The sequence below is a fragment of the Protopterus annectens genome, chromosome 1.part1 (assembly GCF_019279795.1).
Source record: "Protopterus annectens isolate FY-2018-M chromosome 1.part1, PAN1.0, whole genome shotgun sequence".
NCBI lineage: Eukaryota > Metazoa > Chordata > Ceratodontiformes > Protopteridae > Protopterus > Protopterus annectens.
The window spans coordinates 1,242,357,370-1,242,377,369 of NC_056726.1; positions in this window are offsets into that span (position 1 = coordinate 1,242,357,370).

Genomic DNA, 20,000 nt, shown 5'->3' on the forward strand with positions numbered 1-20,000 from the left:
GAAGGAGTATAATACACATGCCAGACTATCACTGTCAAATGTTTGAAAAACCCTGCATTTTGGTAGGTTTGCATAAAAGACTATCCCCAGGATTTAATTAAATCTGTGTAGGTACTGTGTAGAGCCTAGAAACAAAATAGAAACGGCTGCGGGTAAAACCAAGGTGCAAAAAAAATAAGTAAAAATATAAACACAATGCACCAAGGTAACACACAATAACGTTTAATGAAAACAAAAAGTAAAAGACAGAGGTGAGCACTTTCGCAACAATAGTTGCTTCATCAGACAAAGATCAAGTGAATAGCACTGCTTAAATAGGTAAAAAAACAATTATCTCATGAATTAATGATGTCATACACCAAAAGTTATTTAAAGAGGCAGTTACAACATGAGCATAGTAATGGTATGAATAAGATATAAAATGCTGAATAAATACTGCATAAAATACATTTGCATATGCATAAAATGTAATATAATAAAAGTAACAATAAAAATAAAAATAAACAATAAAAACTGTCAATGTTTAAGGCATTTAGCTTTCAAGAATGGAATCAAAGAGGTGGTACCATTGAGGCCTGGGTATCTTTCTGCATTAAGTTTCAGTATCCATTTCTGTTTATGGCTCTCTGTAACATTTTCTATATCTCCACCTCTCAGATTTCTATATATGTGTTGCAAGACAAAGAATTTGAAGGAATGAGAAGAATCTGTGCACATAACATGATTAGCAAGTGCATTTGTTTGCTTATTATTCCTAATGTCACGGATATGTTCTAAAATTCTGTCTTTAAAATGCCTATTAGTTTTGCCAACGTAGAAGGCAGGACATTGCTGGCAAAAACAAAAGTAAATGACATCAGTAGTCTTGCAATCTGAATAAGTGTTGGAATGTAGTTTAAAATGTCTAGTTGGAGGAATATATATGTTTTTACTGTAGATATATGGGCATGCACTACATGATCTACATGGAAAAGTGCCTTGACGGGTGGAAATGCAGGTAGTGTTGCGTGGTTCACTGTTGCAAAGATACTGTTTAAGTGACTTATTGTTCCTAAAGCTAAAGCGTGGAGTATTGGCAATTGTGGCATTAAGGTTAGGGACCTCTTGTAACAGATGCCAATGTCTCCTAATAACATCAGTGTATTGGTTAATGTTACTAGCAATCTAAAATCATTACTAGTCGGAATGACATTGTTATCAGCAGAATCATTCCTAGTAGATTGAAAGTATGGTGTACATCTGGTATGTCTCATTTGCCAAGCATTGGAAATAGTCTTATCAATGTCAGTATCATGGTAACCCCTTTCCAGAAAATCAGATTTTAAACCGTTAAGTGCAGTCTCTGCATCCTCATCTTTATCATGTAGTCTTAAGGTCCTAAAGACTTGGCCTTTAAGTACATTCTTAGGTATATGTCTAGGGTGCATGCTGGATTTATGTAAAAGTGTATTCTTTCTGGTCGGTTTAAAATAAATAGTACTATTTAACTGATTTAAACTAGACCTAGTAATGTGTACATCAAGAAAGTTGATGTCAGTGGCAGAGATCTGGTGAGAAAATCTCAAAAAATCAGAGGTGGTGTGTACGTATTGTAAAAATGAGGTAAAGTCCGAACCATTACCTTTCCATAACATGAAGACATTGTCTACAAAATGTACATACCATAGTACTTGTCCTAAGAAAGGATTCTTGTCAGATAGAATTAACTTCTTCCCAGCAAACCAAGGCAAGTACTTTCAAATGCTGCATGCATTGATAGCGTTCAACAGGATGTAGCTATTGTATCAAATGATAGCAAGATCTCTAACAATGTTAAAGAAAAAACGGGACATAAAACGAAGAATATACCTCTACCGACACCATCTGTAGCATCACACATTTCTAATAACTCTGCAACTGTGGATTCTAATCTAAAGGAAAGCAGAAATGATGCAAGCATTTTTTTAGACACCACCAAGAAGGGCAACTTCACTCTAAAGGCAGCACTTCCTTTCAGAACTCGAACGAAGAGTCTTCCGCACAATGGACACATATCCAGGACCAACTAGATGGAAGGAACAGTTCAACTACACAAGAGGAGACGCATATAACTACAGGTCTGGTTATTAATATCTCCTCTTTTGAACTTAATCCTGAACAACTTAATGTACTAAATAAAGGGTTATCATTTGTACCTGCGAGGAAAGCAGATATAACTGAAATGTTGAAAGATCTAAGGCTACTAGGGAGAAATTTATCTTTGAAATGTATGTTTCCAGTAAATCCAGACAATGCAAAATATTTACAAACAACCTAGTACATTTATACCAATTACTCCACCTGGGGTTCAAAGATTTATTGATATATGTGAAACTACATTCAGAGAAATAAGTGTATCTGATAGCAATGATTACTCGTTTTGTAATTTGACTTCAGAAGAGCAGAGAGCTCTGAAAGAATTAAGGAATTTACACTCTCTGGTTATTAAACAAGCAGATAAGGGTGGTGGTATAGTTCTCTTAGATAAAGAACTATACGTACAACAAATAGAAAAACTTTTACTAAACACTGATACATACCAGTGCATTTCTAAACCTGCTGTAAATGCAATTATTGATAAAGTTTTGTTTTTCCTTTTTGATCTACTTATTACTGGTTTAATTGATGAACCACTTTTTAAATATTTTAATATTACTAAACCTGTTGTCCCTAGTATTTATGGTCTACCTAAGGTCCATAAAGATCTTTACACACCACCAAAGCGGCCCATAGTCTCAGGGGCTGGCTGGTGCACTGAACCCCTTTCTATATATGTTGAAGGCAGTCTACATGGCCTTTTAGATAATTGTCATACTATACTAAGGGATACCAAAATGTTCTTAACAAGGTAACATAACAGAATGGATAGTATTGATACGGATTTAGATTTTGTCTTGGTTACCATGGATATAGAATCACTATTCACCAGCATACCCAATACATGGGGCATTGAAATGACAAGAGAGTTTCTGACAGTTAACAAGTGTTTTAATAATACCAAAATTCAATTGATTTGCAGTTTACTAGAAATTATCTTGGAAAATAACATTGTTACATTCCAAGAACAGTCTTATTTATAGAAGGTTGGCGTAGCCATGGGGACTCCCTGTGCCAACAGCTACGCCAACCTTGCCTTGCTTTGCTGGGAAGAAGTTAACATTCTATCTGACAAGAATCCTTTCTTAGGACAAGTACTATGGTATTTACGTTTTGTAGACGATGTCTTCATGTTATGGAAAGGTAATGGTTCGGACTTTACCTCATTTTTACAATACCTACACACCACCACTGATTTTTTGAGATTTTCTCACCAGATCTCTGCCACTGACATCAACTTTCTTGATGTACACATTACTAGGTCTAGTTTAAATCAGTTAAATAGTACTATTTATTTTAAACCGACCAGAAAGAATACACTTTTACATAAATCCAGCATGCACCCTAGACATATACCTAAGAATGTACTTAAAGGCCAAGTCTTTAGGATCTTAAGACTACATGATAAAGATGAGGATGCAGAGATTGCACTTAACAGTTTAAAATCTGATTTTCTGGAAAGGGGTTACCATGATACTGATATTGATAAGACTATTTTCAATGCTTGGCAAATGAGACATACCAGATGTAGACCATACTTTCAATCTACTAGGAATGATTCTGCTGATAACAATGTCATTCCGACTAGTAATGATTTTAGAGTTGTGTTCCAATTTGCTAGTAACATTAACCAATACACTGATGTTATTAGGAGACATTGGCATCTGTTACAAGAGGTCCCTAACCTTAATGCCACAATTTCCAATACTCCACGCTTTAGCTTTAGGAACAATAGGTCACTTAAACAGTATCTTTGCAACAGTGAACCACGCAACACTACCTGAATTTCCACCCGTCAAAGCACTTTTCCATGTAGATCATGTAGTGCATGCCCATATATCTACAGTAAAAACATATATATTCATCCAACCAGACATTTTAAACTAAATTCCAACACTTATTCAGATTGCAAGACTACTGACATCATTTACTTTTGTTTTTGCCAGCAATGTCCTGCCTTCTACGTTGGCAAAACTAATAGGCTTTTTAAAGACAGAATTTTAGAACATATCCGTGACATCAGGAATAATAAGTGAACAAATGCACTTGCTAATCATGTTATGTGCACAGATTCTTCTCATTCCTTCAGATTCTTTGTCTTGCAACACATATATAGAAATCTGAGAGGTGGAGATATAGGAAATGTTTCAGAGAGCCATGAACAGAAATGGATACTGAAACTTAATGCAGAAAGATACCCAGGCCTCAATGGTACCACCTCTTTGATTCCATTCTTGAAAGCTAGATGCCTTAAACATTGACGGTTTTTATTGTTCATTTTTATTTTTATTGTTACTTTTATTATATTACATTTTATGCATATGCAAATGTATTTTATGCAGTATTTATTCAGCATTTTATATCTTATTCATACCATTACTATGCTCATGTTGTAACTGTCTCTTTAAATAACTTTTGGTGTATGACATCATTAATTCATGAGATAATTGTTTTTTACCTATTTAAGCAGTGCTATTCACTTGATCTTTGTCTGATGAAGCAACTATTGTTGCGAAAGTGCTCACCTCTGTCTTTTACTTTTTGTTTTCATTAAACGTTATTGTGTGTTACCTTGGTGCATTGTGTTTATATTTTTACTGTGTAGAGCCTACACAGAACGTTACCATCTCCATGTACACGGTTCCCCCTCGGCAGTGCACTACACATATTAATGATGGCACATTGCCAATAGAGAGCGAAGGAACATGGGTAGTGAATCAGTGTAGGAAGAGTTGTAGTGTTAACTGTGTCTGCAGATGAGTAAGAGACTCCCTGCACTGTCCTTTTATTTTATTTTTATTTTATTAAAAAAAAATGTTTCTACAGCACAGAATGTAGCAATACTAAGCAGCACTCACAGATAAGATAGCAGACACCTGCCAGACATCTAAAGATAGAAATTGGATGTATTTAATTATTTACTTAAATGGCGCGGCATGATGCTCAGCACTGCTTACAGGTAGCTCAGCGGTATGTGTAAAGGTATACCAGAATTCCTAGTAGCCACATAGCTAAATGGGTAAAGTTACAGCTTCATGTACAGTAGGTCCAGAGTTTGAATACATGGAAGGGAAAATAAGTATTTATTTTTGATATGCAAATTATGCAGACTATTTTAAATTATGGCCCCACTAAGCTCTTCTGAGACCTGCTAAGACCTGCTAAGTACCGCATAAGCATGGTAACAGCTGCCAATGTTTATGTGCTGCTTGGCTCTGCTTGGCTGGTTTGCATGCTGCTAGCACAGCTAAGACTACAGTTCCATGTGTTTTCCTGCTGCTCAGCTCAACTGCATTGGTTTGCATGCTAAGTGACACAGCATTTTTTGAATGCTACCCAATGACATGTAAGGGTGGGAAAACAGCCTATATTAAGCCCAATAGGTGGGAATACAGCAGAATCCATTGGAGCTCTTTCTCTGATGTTTACTATGGCTGGTGTTGGTGAAAGTGCATGCTTTCGGGTACAGCACTGGGGCATTCTGGAGTCCAGGGTCATGGTTGGACTCCTACTTAAAAACCATGATGACCGGCTGCTGCAGGAAGATTTCTAGGGCTCAGAGTCTAAGACGGAGACCTGGAACTAGCTGGCCAGAGATTTCACCAGTGTTACTGGTATCTCCTGTACAGGTGAGCAGTGTCATTAGAGCCATGATGACCTGAAATGATGAAAGAGGGGACTCTTGGACACCTGGGTCCAAGAAGCTCAGGCAGGGAATACCCCACAAGTATTTAAGTAATTTTGCCTCTGTTTTAACAATACGTAATCTGAATGTCTGCAAAACTAGTATGCATAATGGTGTGCTTTTCTCTCAACAGATGTAGCTGAGATGGCTCGCAATGTCAAGTCACACACTAGGTGCCTGGCCAGGTTGCACCGTGAGTGTGGTGTGTACAGATGTACTATGCTAACTGTAGTCAAAAAAGCAAGAAAGAGTAAAGCATTAACTGCATTAAGGTATATACAATAAACTTTGCAGTGCCATAAATGTGGAATTAGAGCTGTATTGCAATAAATGAATAATGCCAACTGTAATGCAATAAAAACATGAAACAATACCAGTAACTGTGTTAAAGTATACACAATGAAGTCTCTAGTGCAATAAATGTAGAATTAAAGCTGTATTGCAAAAAATAAATAATGCTTACTGTTGTGCAATAAAACAAGAAACAATACCAATAACACCAAGGAAAATTGTGTACATCAGGATTGTCTTGTTGGAACCATTGCAGTAGAGCTTCATGCATTCAGGCTGTAAGGTAAGATGCTGCAGTCAAGTATAACACTGTAATAGCTGTAGAGTGCAAATCCAATGGATGCAAATTGTATTGGATAACTCAAATAGTACTGTTCAAGGCTGTCTCTAGGCCAGTATTGTTCACATAATGCTGTGTCATCCACAGACATCAGGTAATAAAGGTATATTGGTGAGATAGCCCACTCCATAACCCAGCCACTGGGGATGCACAAGCCAGTGCATTTCTTTGTGCCGGTCCCAAGCCCGGATAAATGGGGAGGGTTGCGTCAGGAAGGGCATCTGGCGTAAAACCACTGCCAAATTACTGATGCGGAGAACATTTCATAATTACATACCGGATCGGTCGAGGCTCAGGTTAACAATGACCGCCACCAGTACTGTTAGCCAACAGGGTGCTGGTGGAAATTGGGCTACTGTTGGCCAAAGAAGAAGAGGAGGGGGAAGGCATGCCCAAAGGCAGGAAGAGAGGAGGAAGGTTAGGAGTGTAGTACTGAGGGTAGGAACTTTGAATGTTGGCAGTATGACTGGTATAGGGAGAGAGCTAGCTGATATGATGGAGAGAAGGAAGGTTGATATATTGTGCGTGCAAGAGACCAGATGGAAGGGAAGTAAGGCCAAGTGTATAGGAGGCTGGTTCAAATTGTTCTATCATGGTGTGGATGGCAGAAGAAATGGGGTAGGGGTTATCCTAACGGAACAGTATGCCAAGAGTGTTTTGGAGGTGAAGAGAGTGTCTGATAGAGTGATGTTTATAAAGCTTGAAATTGATGGTGTAATGATGAATGTTGTTAGTGCATATGCTCCACAAGTTGGTTGTGCGATGGATGAGAAAGAAAAATTTTGGAGTGAGTTGGATGAAGTGGTGGTGAGTGTACCCAAGGGTGAGAGGCTAGTGATTGGAGCAGACTTCAATGGGCATGTTGGTGAAGTGAACAGAGGGGATGAGAAAGTGATGGGTAGGTATGGTGTTAAGGAGAGGAATGCAGAAGGTCAGATGATTGTGGATTTTGCGAAAAGGATGGACATGGCTCTGGTGAATACGTATTTTAAGAAGAGGGAGGAGCATAGGGTGATGTACAAGAGTGGAGGAAGATGCACACAGGTGGATTATATCCTATGTAGGAGGGCCAGTCTGAAGGAGATTGGAGACTGTAAAGTGGTGACTGGGGAAAGTGTAGTTAAGCAGCATAGAATGGTGGTCTGCAGGATGATGTTGGTGATCAAGAAGCGGAGGAGGAGTGTGAAAGCAGTGCCAAGGATTAAATGGTGGAAGTTAAAAAAGGGTGATTATGAGGTGGAGTTCAGGGAAGAGTTAAGACAGGCACTGGGAGGCAATGAAGAGTTACCGAATAGCTGAGTAACTACAGCAGAGCTAGTAAGGGAGACGACTAGAAAGGTGCTTGGTATGACATCTGGACAGAGGAAGGAGGACAAGGAGACATGGTGGTGGAATGAGGAAGTACAGGAGAGTATACAGAGGAAGAGGCTGGCAAAGAAGAAGTGGGATTGTCAAAGAGATGAAGAAAGTAGACATGAGTATAAGGAGATGAGGCGCATGACAAAGAGAGAGGTGGTGAAGGCTAAGGATAAGGCATATAGAGAGTTGTATGACAGATTGGACACTAAAAAGGGAGAAAAGGATCTGTACCGATTGGCTAGACAGATGGGACAGAGCTGGGAAAGATGTGCAGCAGGTATGGGTGATAAAGGACAGTGAGGGAAACGTACTCACAAGTGAGGAGAGTGTGTTGAGTAGATGGAAAGAGTACTTTGAAGGGTTGATGAATGAAGAGAATGAGAGAGAGAGAAGGTTGGATGATGTGGGGATAGTGAATCAGGAAGTGAAGCAGATTAGCAAGGAGGAAGTAAGGACAGCTATGAAGAGGATGAAGAATGGAAAGGCTGTTGGCCCAGATGACATACCAGTGGAAGCATGGAGGTGCTTAGGAGAAATGGCTGTTGTTTAATGAAATTTTGGAAAGTCAGAGAATGCCTGAGGAGTGGAAAAAAAGTGTTTTGGTACCTATCTTTAAGAATAAGGGTGATGTGCAGAGCTGCAGTAACTACAGAGGGATAAAATTGATCAGTCACAGCTTGAAGTTATGGGAAAGAGTAGTGGAACCTAGGTTAAGAAGGGAGGTGATGATTAATGATCAGCAGTATGGTTTCATGCCAGGAAAGAGCACTACAGATGCAATATTTGCTCTGAGATTGTTGTTGGAGAAATACAGAGAAGGTCAGAAGGAGTTGCATTGTGTCTTTGTGGACTTAGAGAAAGCATATGACAGGGTGCCTAGAGAGGAGTTGTGGTATTGTATGAGGAAGTCGGGAGTGGCAGAGAAGTATGTAAGAGTGGTACAGGATATGTACAAGGGTAGTGTGACATTGCTGAGGACTGCAGTGGGAGTGACAGATACGTTTAAGGTGGAGGTGGGTTTACATCAAGGATCAGCTCTGAGCCCTTTCTTATTTGCAGTGGTGATGGACAGGTTGACAGATGAGATTAGACAGGAAGCCCCATGGACTATGATGTTTGCAGATGACATTGTGATATGTAGTGAGAGTAGGGACCAGGTTGAGGAGACCCTGGAGAGGTGGAGATATGCTTTAGAGAGGAGAGGAATGAAGGTCAGCAGGGCTAAAACCGAATATATGTGTGTAAATGAGAGGGAGGGTAGAGGAATGGTGAGGATGCAGGGAGTAGAGTTGGTAAAGGTGGATGAGTTTAAGTACTAGGGATCAACAGTTCAGAGTAATGGTGAGTGTGGAAGAGAGGTGAAGAAGAGAGTACAGGCAGGGTGGAATGGGTGGAGAAGAATGTCAGGAGTGATTTGTGACAGACGGGTACCAATAAGAGTGAAAGGGAAGGTCTATAAGAGGGTAGTGAGACCAACTATGTTATATGGGTTGGAGACGGTAGCATTGACGAAAAGGCAGGAGTCAGAGCTGGATGTGGCAGAGTTAAAGATGTTAAGATTTGCACTGGGTTTGACTAGGATGGACAGGATTAGGAATCAGTATATTAGAGGGTCAGCTCAGGTTGGACAGTTTGGAGACAATGCAAGGGAGGCGAGATTGCATTGGTTTGGACATGTGCTGAGGAGGGATGCTGGGTATATTGGGAAAAGGATGCTAAGGATGGAGCTGCCAGGTAAGAGGAAAAGAGGAAGGCCTAAGATAAGGTTTATGGATGTGGTGAGAGAGGACATGCAGGCGGTTAGTCTGAAAGAGCATGTTGCAGAGGACAGGAAGAAATGGAAACAGATGATCCGCTGTGGTGACCCCTAACGGGAACAGCCGAAAGAAGATGATGATGATGGTGAGGTAGCCCACTCCATGAGCTGATATTGTTTGTTGACTTCACAGATATTTCAAACCACTAACAATAAATTGTGTACACAAGCATTGTTTATATTGCTATATAGCTTACCTACTTGTTATGCTTGTGTTTCATGCATGTGTGTTCCACTGTCACTGCAGTCTAGTATAACACTGTAGTAGTACTACCAGATCATATTTTGGTTCCAGGTGAGCTTTAGGCAAATATCAGGCAGTTAGTAATCAGCAGTGACTCATTAGCTCAGTTTGTTAAATGCTCTGTATATAGTTCATTTTGCCACACACACACCACAGTTCAAATCCAGTACTATATAACACCAAATATTACAGTAGCAGTCACATAATATTTACAAATTCTCTCTCCACAGGAGCTACAGGTAAATGGGTGAGATAGCCCGTATTATGAGTAGATAACTGTGTGTTTAGATGTCACAGACTTTAAAATCATTAGTAAGAATGTGAAAATATAGCAATATGCAGTCAGAAATAAAATGTGTAATCCAGGAATGGCTGGAGTGTCTGTTAAAAGTTGCTGCAGTCAGTTCATACATTCTATGCAGATGTCCCCTGTTGTCACTGCTAGTGGGTTCTATTTCCATGCCTGTCAAGCAAGGTATAACAGTTAAGTTTCTGTACTGTACACATACATGTCTCTCAAGTGTCACAATTTCATGTTATGTAATTAGTAGTGTGGTAATCTATCTGTCACAGGATTACCATCAAAATGATTACCCAGATTGCCAAGTATCACCATATCAGCCCACAGAACACCTTGGTAGTTATATAGGTCCACCTGATGTGCAAGTGTTCTGTGTAGTTGCACACCCACATTTGTTACTGCTTGGTCCACAGTGTCCCATGCAAATAGATACGTATGTGCTACATCAGCTGTAGGGGACTTGTAGTCATTGTACACATAAAGAAAATGCAGACCCGTAGAGTTGACAGTAGTACTACTGACAAGTAAATAGCCTATAATGGTACTAATGGACTGTTTTTCTCTCTCCACCCCTTATCTTCATTTATTTATTATTGTTATTCATTGGTTATGGTTTACTATTAACATACGTTGTTACATTAACTGTATGTTGGTTTATGTGTTTTATTATTGTTATGTATTATAATGGTTGCATATTAACATTTCTTGTTAAATTACCTATTTTGTTGGCCTTATGCTGTAACTGTTACTAGCATGCTGTTAACATACTGACTGTTCTGTTATTTATTGTTGTGTTTTACATAATATGTATTGATATTTAGCTGATAATAAACCATCCTGAAAAAACTCCATCCCTAAAGAACTTACTGGCTCACCACTCAAAAATAAGCGGACCCTTTGCTCTAGCAATAAGGCATTACTAGAGATAACAAAATGCAAAAGCCACTCTGGAGATCCCTCTACTCCTGCAGCATCACCAAAATATGGAATAGTCTACTATTTGATATTAAATCCAACTCCAACATAGTATAATTCAAAAAACTGCTAAAAGCCCACCTATCTGCTACATGGAACTGTCCATGTATTGAACCAGGCTAAATTATCTAATCTGAAACAAACCTAGCTCACCTTTCAGAACTGCCCAGTCTATTGCCCCAATTCTAAAACAATTTCTCCTACTTACCCTATCACTAACCTACTCTCTCCAAACTACCTTCCTACTTACTTTCTCTATACATTTTCCCCCTTCTTAACTCACTTTATCTATACACTTTCCCCCTTCTAAACTCCTCAACTCAAGTTTACATATACTTGTCCTAACTTTTAATGACTAAATGATAAGTATTTAGCTCAAAGAGGTCTATCTGCAAAAGTTTATCGTATCTACTAATATCTCTAACGACTATTATAACTCTTTTTTTCTACAATGTTCATACCCATATATTGAAACCTGTGTACTTCTTAAGATGTGCTATGTAATTCTATTGCACCCATGAAAATTTTACTATATTTCTTATGTATTGTATGTCTTGGAGCTTTTCTCCTCGGGCCTCCACTGAAAATGGGCTTCTTGTCCAGACGGACCTTCCCAGTAAAACAAATATAAAATAAAATCAAAATAAATAAACAAATAAACTGCTTTATTTCCAATGTTCTGGTATGCTGTTATTACTAACAATGTTTTGTTCATAACTAGCCTATACTTACTGCCATAGCTCCATCACCATAGCACATCAGGGTAGGCTTGTTCTGGGTGAGCTGCCTACCTTGCCTCCACTGGCCATGACACCAGGTCCTGGCACATCTGGGGCCAAGGATGGTGGTGCCCCCTCTTCTGCCTCTGCACTGCCTGCAGTGTTGGGTGGAACCGCCTCAGGGGATGGGGCCCGGCCTCCCCTTGGGAGCAGTGGTGGAGGGGCTGCAGTCACCCAGATTCAACTGCTGGTCAGGTGTGCAGGATTGTTCACCAGAGCTATGAATGCCACCTGCGCCAGACTGAGATCACACTGACCAACCTGATGGGGCAGGCTTGCCTTGGCACCCAGTCTCCAGCACAGCCACCCTCAGGGCAGTGAAGGAGCAGTGCCAACAGTCCCATGAGTGGGGATGTGAATCACTCTGCTGCCATATGGAGGCATGTGCGACTTAGATTCCACAACTCCCTCCCCATCCAAGGTGTTTACACACCCCATGTGTCACACACCACCCCATCTGCTGTCTTGTCTGTTTGCTAATGCATCCTCTCCTACCCAACTTACTTCCCCACTCTTACCTATGTCCCTTCCCCAACATTCCACTCTTAACTTTGTCCCAAAAAAAAAAAAAAACATCGCCCCATACATAGCTCTTCCTTTTGCACGTGTCCACTGGATGCAAGTAATTTGGTCCAGATGGCTTGACAATGCAGTTATATTGTCCTCACCCCTCTCTCTCGGGTTTGAGAATCCAAATTCAACTACAAAATCTGACAAAGTGCACAGCTGTTGCTGTACAAGAAATGGATAGCTATGGTTCTTTCTTACACCCTTCCTGCTCATCCCTACCTGCCTTTCACTATGTTTTCCCCTATTCGCCCACATTTCACCACTTTCTTATCACCCCTTTTTCTTTTCTTTATATTTTTTTTGCATGGATTTGCATGGTGTGGTGCAGTGCATCACTCTGCTTCGCTTAGCTAAGCTTAAATGAGCTTTAATGATTACAAGTGCTTATTACATTGTTAGTCACATGTACAAAACAAACACCTCTGCCATGTTTGGAACCCAGGCCCCTATCAACTACAGCTCACTGCATTAACCCACCACACCACACCGATCTTAATTAAAACAGGTGTTTCCAGCAAAACATACTGATTGCCACTTACAGTCATTAGGCATGTAACTGAAATAAAAACTAATAGGAGAAATGAGAGTGTACCTTGGACTCTGGTGCAATAATACACCAGTAGACAGCCAAAGACACAGTAATGGATGTAAGTGAGGCCTGTGATAGCAGGTATATGTGCCCTTTTATCAGCAACATGTGCAAAGACACCTGCTAAGGCATCAGTGGCAAAGTACATGTACAACTGGGACCCTGGTGCAGAAATACAACCATATAAAGCCCATGCACATACTGATGGATGTAGAAATGTTTCTCACAGACTGTATATCTGCACATATATCTTTCAAATACACATGCTTCTGCAGTGACTCAGTAGCTCAGTCCATTAAATTCCTTGCATGCAGTAAATTTTGCCACACACAGTCCTGGGTTCAAATCCAGTTTTATGTTGCAGTTCAGTTGCATTATTGTGAAGACAGCAAGTAATGACCGAGTCATGCAATCCTCTGGGGTTGGGAGGGTGGCCTAATGGTTAAAGTGTTTGCCTTACAAACACAAGGTGCAGGGTTTGAGTCTCACAAGGGATAATTGGCTAGGCTTAAAAATGGCTCGCAAGGGCAGTTAGCTTAGTACTAACCTATGAACCTATAATCCTTACAGGTTGCTGCTACGCAATGAACTGCTACCCATTTTTGCAAGTCAAAAGCCTGCAGGTAGGGACACACTGCACATATCCATATGGCCTATCTATATGTTGCCTACTACTCTGTTATTAGCACTGTTGTATAACAGACACTTAATCACATGCCTTGAGTGGACTGTACAGGGTACCCTTACTCTGGCTTTGCCATAATGACAGGGCTGCCACAGTTACATGTACAGCTTGCTGTCCTCCAAATCATCCACACTCCCCCCTATGTGTGCTAGGCTGCAGCAGCAGCCTGTAGCATACACAGCTGTATATAAAGGTAGCTGCTACACATCTACCACACCTCCCAACCCCTTAGAGCAAGGGATCTGGACACAGCCATATATAATGGGGAGACAAAGGCCCACAGATAGGGACATGTGCAATGGTTTGCTCCTACAAAGATAGTAAATCGATAGAATCACAGCTATTGCATTAGCATGCATATTCTGACGGGTATGAAGGCTGACATTCAAATGAGTCTCTTTCCTTACTGATCTCAACCCACAATGTTTGCCAGTGAACTGCAAGATGACCACAATTTCATGGGACACTGACCACACATATGAGGCGAAACTTTGGACATACTCCATAAATCTCTACAGTTGACAGTTATGGTGCCTACCACCTGTGATGCTGTAGTCTCCACACCTCAGTAATGTCCATCTTAACAACTAAGAAAGGGGCCCATGTCTATATGAAGGGGTCTATATCACTTTGACAAAATGGCAGAAGTTCGAACACCATATGTTCGAACTTCTAACCTCGAAGTGCAAAACCATCGAAGGCTTAGAACAGCGATTTTTTTCCCAGGGAAAAAAATCGCTGTTCCAAGAAAACACACACACAACACAAGCACATCAAAATAAATAATCCACACATATACACTTCACAAAACCTTACTTTTAACCATACACTTCGCGATAATCAGTTTTTGAACTTCACAGTTCGAACATATGGTGTTCGAACTGCTGAGGTTTCGATGAACTGATAGGAACACTATATAAAGGCCTTATATATTGTACTGTGGTGGCATGTCATTGGCCAAAGATAGTGCAATTCAGCTGTTTTGGCTGCAATTAGTGATTATAATCCACAGAGTGGTGCAAAGGCAATTACCTCCTAATGAGCAGGCAAGCAGCTGGTTCCTGGGAACAGGCCTGTATGAGACTTAACTCACACACAGAGTATATTTCCAAAAGATTACCAGAAGCAAAGTTCAACAAAGGAGTATTACACTCCACCCACCAGGTATGTAATACATTTCTCCATATAACAGGATGCAGATGGGAGGGTGGAGGTATGGGGAATTGAGATCCCAACAGTAAGCCTGTCTTAGATCTAAGGTAATGACATCATTCATACTCTACTGTCCTATACCTACAGGCATGCCTCTCAATTGTCCCTGATTTTCAATCACATCTTAGCTCTGTCCCTGTCAATCCCCCCTACAATGTTTGGCTTTTGTAGGAAAGCTAGTGGATTACACATAATACATAGTGACAATAAGTAAGGGTGTACACTCCTGTAACGTCAAACAATGTTGTGTAATTCACCTCCTCTCATTCAGTTACTGTCTCATATAAATAGTTCTAACATTTCAAAAGTGTCCCTGAATGTCCCTGATGTACTCTGGCTAAGTCTTCTTTCTGTTGACATTTGTCTCTGCTTGCTTGACAGCTATGCCTAACATACCTGTCAATCACTTACAGCAAGAAATCAAGGCAAAGCCATAATTAATGGGGAGAGAAAGAACCAAACTCAGTGACCGTGTTTAAATATTGCTCATACAAAGTAAGAATGTGAATAGAATAAGAGATAGTACAGTAGCATAACTGTGTTCTGAAGGGTATGACGTCTGAAACTCAGATGTCTGTATTTATTTTCTGACATCAACCATCAATGATTTGTCAATCATTTGTCAGAAATCCACAGGTCTGAGTGAAAATGACCAAAACTATGAGGCAAACATCTTTGACATTTTGCAAACATCTATATTTGAGAGGTATGATGCCTACAGGGAACAGATACTAAAGCAGGTTTGGATTGTTTTCTGTCATTGTGGCACACTGGTGTTGCTGGAATGTCCCCATATAGTAGTTGTAACAGAATACTGCTATTTGTCTGGCACTGGCCAAATGACATATTAGTGGGAGTTTGCCCATTGGGGACACACCACAGTAGACTGCAGTGCTGGGTGGAGGAACATACAGCAGAATCTGCCATGGCACATAGGGCCATACCCCAGTATTGCTACTACCTTGGTGATATCCACACACGTAGTGTGTTGTCAGACTGTGGGGTATGATGTGTGAAGGAGCAGTGCATAATGCAGGCCATTATGGCTATGCTGGATCTGTACATAGTGAATGTCCATGTATCTGGTGCTGTAATGTGTTCCCCTTTTGTTGTCTTTCAGGAACCATGTACCTCAGAAGACATGCCCACTTCTCACTTGCAGAGAATTACATAATACTGGATGGAATGAGACAGCACCGTCAGATCTTGTTGTCCAGGGGGAGGCATAATCGGGAACAGAGGGCAGTATTATGGGAATACCCTGTGTGGGATGTCAATCAGATTGGCCAGCAGGACAGGCCCTATGAGCAGGTCCAACATCGGGCCACAGACATGCTGAATGCTGCACGACAAAAGGCAGCTGCTGTTGCCAGGGATTGTGCAGTCCTGGTGGATGGTCTGCAATGGATCAACCACTCTCGCCCAAAGAGAATCCCTGCCAAACCTAGGAATACCCGATTGCTTCCAGGCATCCATCAGACCATACATCGTGGAGGTGGGTGCCTCAGTCTCCACAGCAGAGGAGCATCCAGGTAAGCTTATAGTGTTCACCAGTGTAATACAGTATCAGTCATTGTGGCAGGCTGTATATACCAGTACATGGGTGTCATGTCTATCTGCACTGGGGGGGTTGGGGTTTATACACAGTTGTGCACACATACTCAGAATGTCAGCAATATAGCCATTATCATAGTAGCTACTGTACATGTGGATATATGCACATATTACCTTGTAGTGCTGCAGCATTTGGTGGTGCTGACAATACCTCTCCTCACTTTTTCATAGGTCTGTCAGATATGGCCCAAGTCCATGGTCCTGTACCTGGTAAGTGTAATACTGTTTTTTATGGATCATATATGCCCTCTGAAAGTTAAGGGCTGCCATATTACCTTATGTACAAATGTTGTGCTTAGCCATATTGGAATATATGTATGTTCCATTCTGAAACAGTTAACTATGGTTCATAGACCTGGTAATCACAGCTGTGTATTTCAGTGACCGACACGTTTGCACTTATAGTTATGAGTGGCTACACAGCCTGGTATACATGAAGCAATTACTCCAAGATGCCTGTTCAAACACAAAAGGGAGATCCTACATACCTGATGCAGTGACACTAGTTCATAGGTTCATAGGTGTGTACTAGGCTAATGGCCCTTAGGCTTTTACAAGCCTAGACCATAGGATTACCCTGGCATTGTGCCACCTGAACTTAGTTTTCAGTGCCTCTGTTGAGTAAAGCCATTGGAGTGATCCCTGTGGAGAATTTTCTATTTCCCATCCACTTATCAAGATTTCTTTTGAAGAGGGCCAGTGAGGTGCTTTGCTTGACATGTATGGGAAGTCTATTCCATAACATGGCCAGTCTCTGGGTTATGAACCTGTCTCTCCAGCATTTTCTGTTGATTGTGGTAATGAGGTTGAGGTCTCTGAAGCGTGTGGTGTGGAGGGATTTCTTTAGATGCAGCATTTCTAACAGTGCTAGGTCAGACATGGCTTTGTGAAGTCAAGGGTTGGGAGGGTGATCTAATGGTTAAGGTGTTTGCCTTACAAACACAAAGTGCAGGGTTCAAGTCTCACAAGGGATAATTGGCTAGGCTTAAAATGGCTCGCAAAGGCAGTTAGCTTAGTACTAATCTATGAACCTATGAACCTATAATCTAAGTAGGCGATATGAGACGGAGAATAGTTGGCATTTTTTTTTAGTTTGTCCATGTAGGACAAATGTTTAAGGCCTAGGATCCTCTTTGTGAGGTACTTTTGCAGCCTCTCAAGTTGCTGCAGGAGTTTAGTGAGGTACATGCCAAATGGGGCAATGTACTCAATGATTGGCCTAATGAGGGAAGAGTAGAGGGAGACAATGACCTATTTCTTCCTGGATGCAAAACAATGAGATGTGTCACATAAAAGGACGTTCTGACCACAGTGGCAATGTGGTGTTCAAAAGAGAGGCTGCTATCAACTTGTGTTCCCAGATCTCTTGTAACGCCTTCTGTGTTCAGTGGACTACCATTGATGTGGTAATTCATGGGAACCAGGTTTTTCCCAAAGGGGATGATGACACATTTTTTGGTATTGAGCTTAAGGCCATGGTTCTCAGAACAGTCGTTGGTCTCAGTGAGGCCTTTCTGTAGGATGTCAATATCACTCGAGGAGTTAATAATAGCTCCCAACTTGCAATCATCTCCAAACTTTGTCAGCCAGAGTCCCTTCATGTTGGCCTGGGCTTCAGAGAAGTAGGTACCATACAGGAGAGGACCCAGGACCAAACCCTGTGGGACTCCACTTGTGACTGGTTGGCAGTCTGACTTGGAGTCAGCTACTGTCGCACTGTGGGTTCTACCTGTGAGCCAGTTTGCAACCCACCTAGTAATATAGGGGTTGATGCCTAGCTTAGTGAGTTTTTCTATGTTTCCTGAGTGGGGAATGGTATCAAAGGCCTTAGCCAGATCAAAGTAGGCTGTATAAACCATCTTGCCTTCATCCTCAGCTCTGGTGACTGACTCAAAGAAGTTGACCAAGTTGAGCAGGCATGATCTACCCTTCATAAAACAAGTCTGTGTGGGATCCAAATTTGGAGATTCCCTATATCCTTATTTATTAGGTCCATGATGATGTGTTCCATAGCTTTGCATATCAGACTTGTCAGGCTAATGGGGTGATAGTTCCTAGGGTCCTTTGTGGAGAGGGATGACTGTAGCAGTGCGCTATTTGGTAGGGACAAAGCCCGAGGTGTGGCTGTGATTGAACAGGGGACACAGGTGAGGTACCAGTTTACTCTGTAGTTCATGTAGAACACAGCCAGGGATATTGTCAGGTCCCATAGAAGCTGTATTCTTGGCCTTGGACAGTGCTGTTTTAACCTGTGCAGCAGTAATATTGGGTGTCTGGCAATCTACTAGTATTGTGACTGGTCCCTTGGGGGGGAGAGTTGGCACTGAATCTGTCTGCCAGTATATTGGCAATATCTGTTGGCTCAGTATAGGAGGTACCATTGTGCAGTAGCTCAGAGCAAATATGGGTATTGCTGTTCAGATTCTTTACATAACTATAGAAGGCCTTGTGTTTTTCTTTACTAGCTGTTGAATTCTGTTTTCATAGCTAGCTTTAGAGGATTTGATGAGGGATCTCAACTTTTTGTTGAGGCTGATAAGGGAGTTTTTCCAGTCTTGGGACTTCACCTTATTCCGCATCATTTTCCTTCTTCTGTTGTAGAATTTGTTTATGGCAGGGTACTGGCATATCATTCTCAAGATAGGTGTACTGGGTGTTATGTGTAGTTCTATCACATATAGTGTCATATTACATACCTTACAGGCAGATTGTACTGGCAACTTTAACTGGATGTGGCTGAAGTGCATGCTATAAAGGCCTGGATTTGTCTGTGCATGTCGGTGTGAGGATGTCCGTAGTGCATGACAGCACAAATGAGGAGATGTGGGACTGGTAATGTAGTTGTGGAACCTCATCTGTATGAGTCTGTGTAGATTACCATACATAATAGTGCAAGTATTAATGTACTACTTTTGTCTTGCTTCTCACAGGTGAACGGGGAGGGTTGTGGTCTGTCCCCCCTCACAACCTGATGTCAGTGTCTCATTGGACTCTGATGATGGTGGTGGCCATAGTGAGGCACAGGTGGGGTTGTCAGGGGCTGAATCTGTCCTAGAGGTTGACATCCATCTTTTGCCCCCATTGTCACTACACACAATCATTATGCTCACACATACCCGGTCCCCAGAGGCCACTAATGTTTGACAGTCAGAGGGTGGTGACATTGAATAGGACAGTCTGGCAACTATGGCGACAGTGAGTATAGACACTGGCAATAGCCAGACAGCTGGTGAGGTCCCATACTGGCCGATTGACAGGGGTGCTTGTAGAAGGACTGCTGTTCATCTACCACCTCTTGCAGGTGTGACATCATGGGTCACTCAGCACATGTTTTGGGTCATCATGGAGGTACAGGCACATTCTGGACACAATACCAGATGGATGCTTATGGTTATGGATACAGCACAATCTAACATCCATGACTT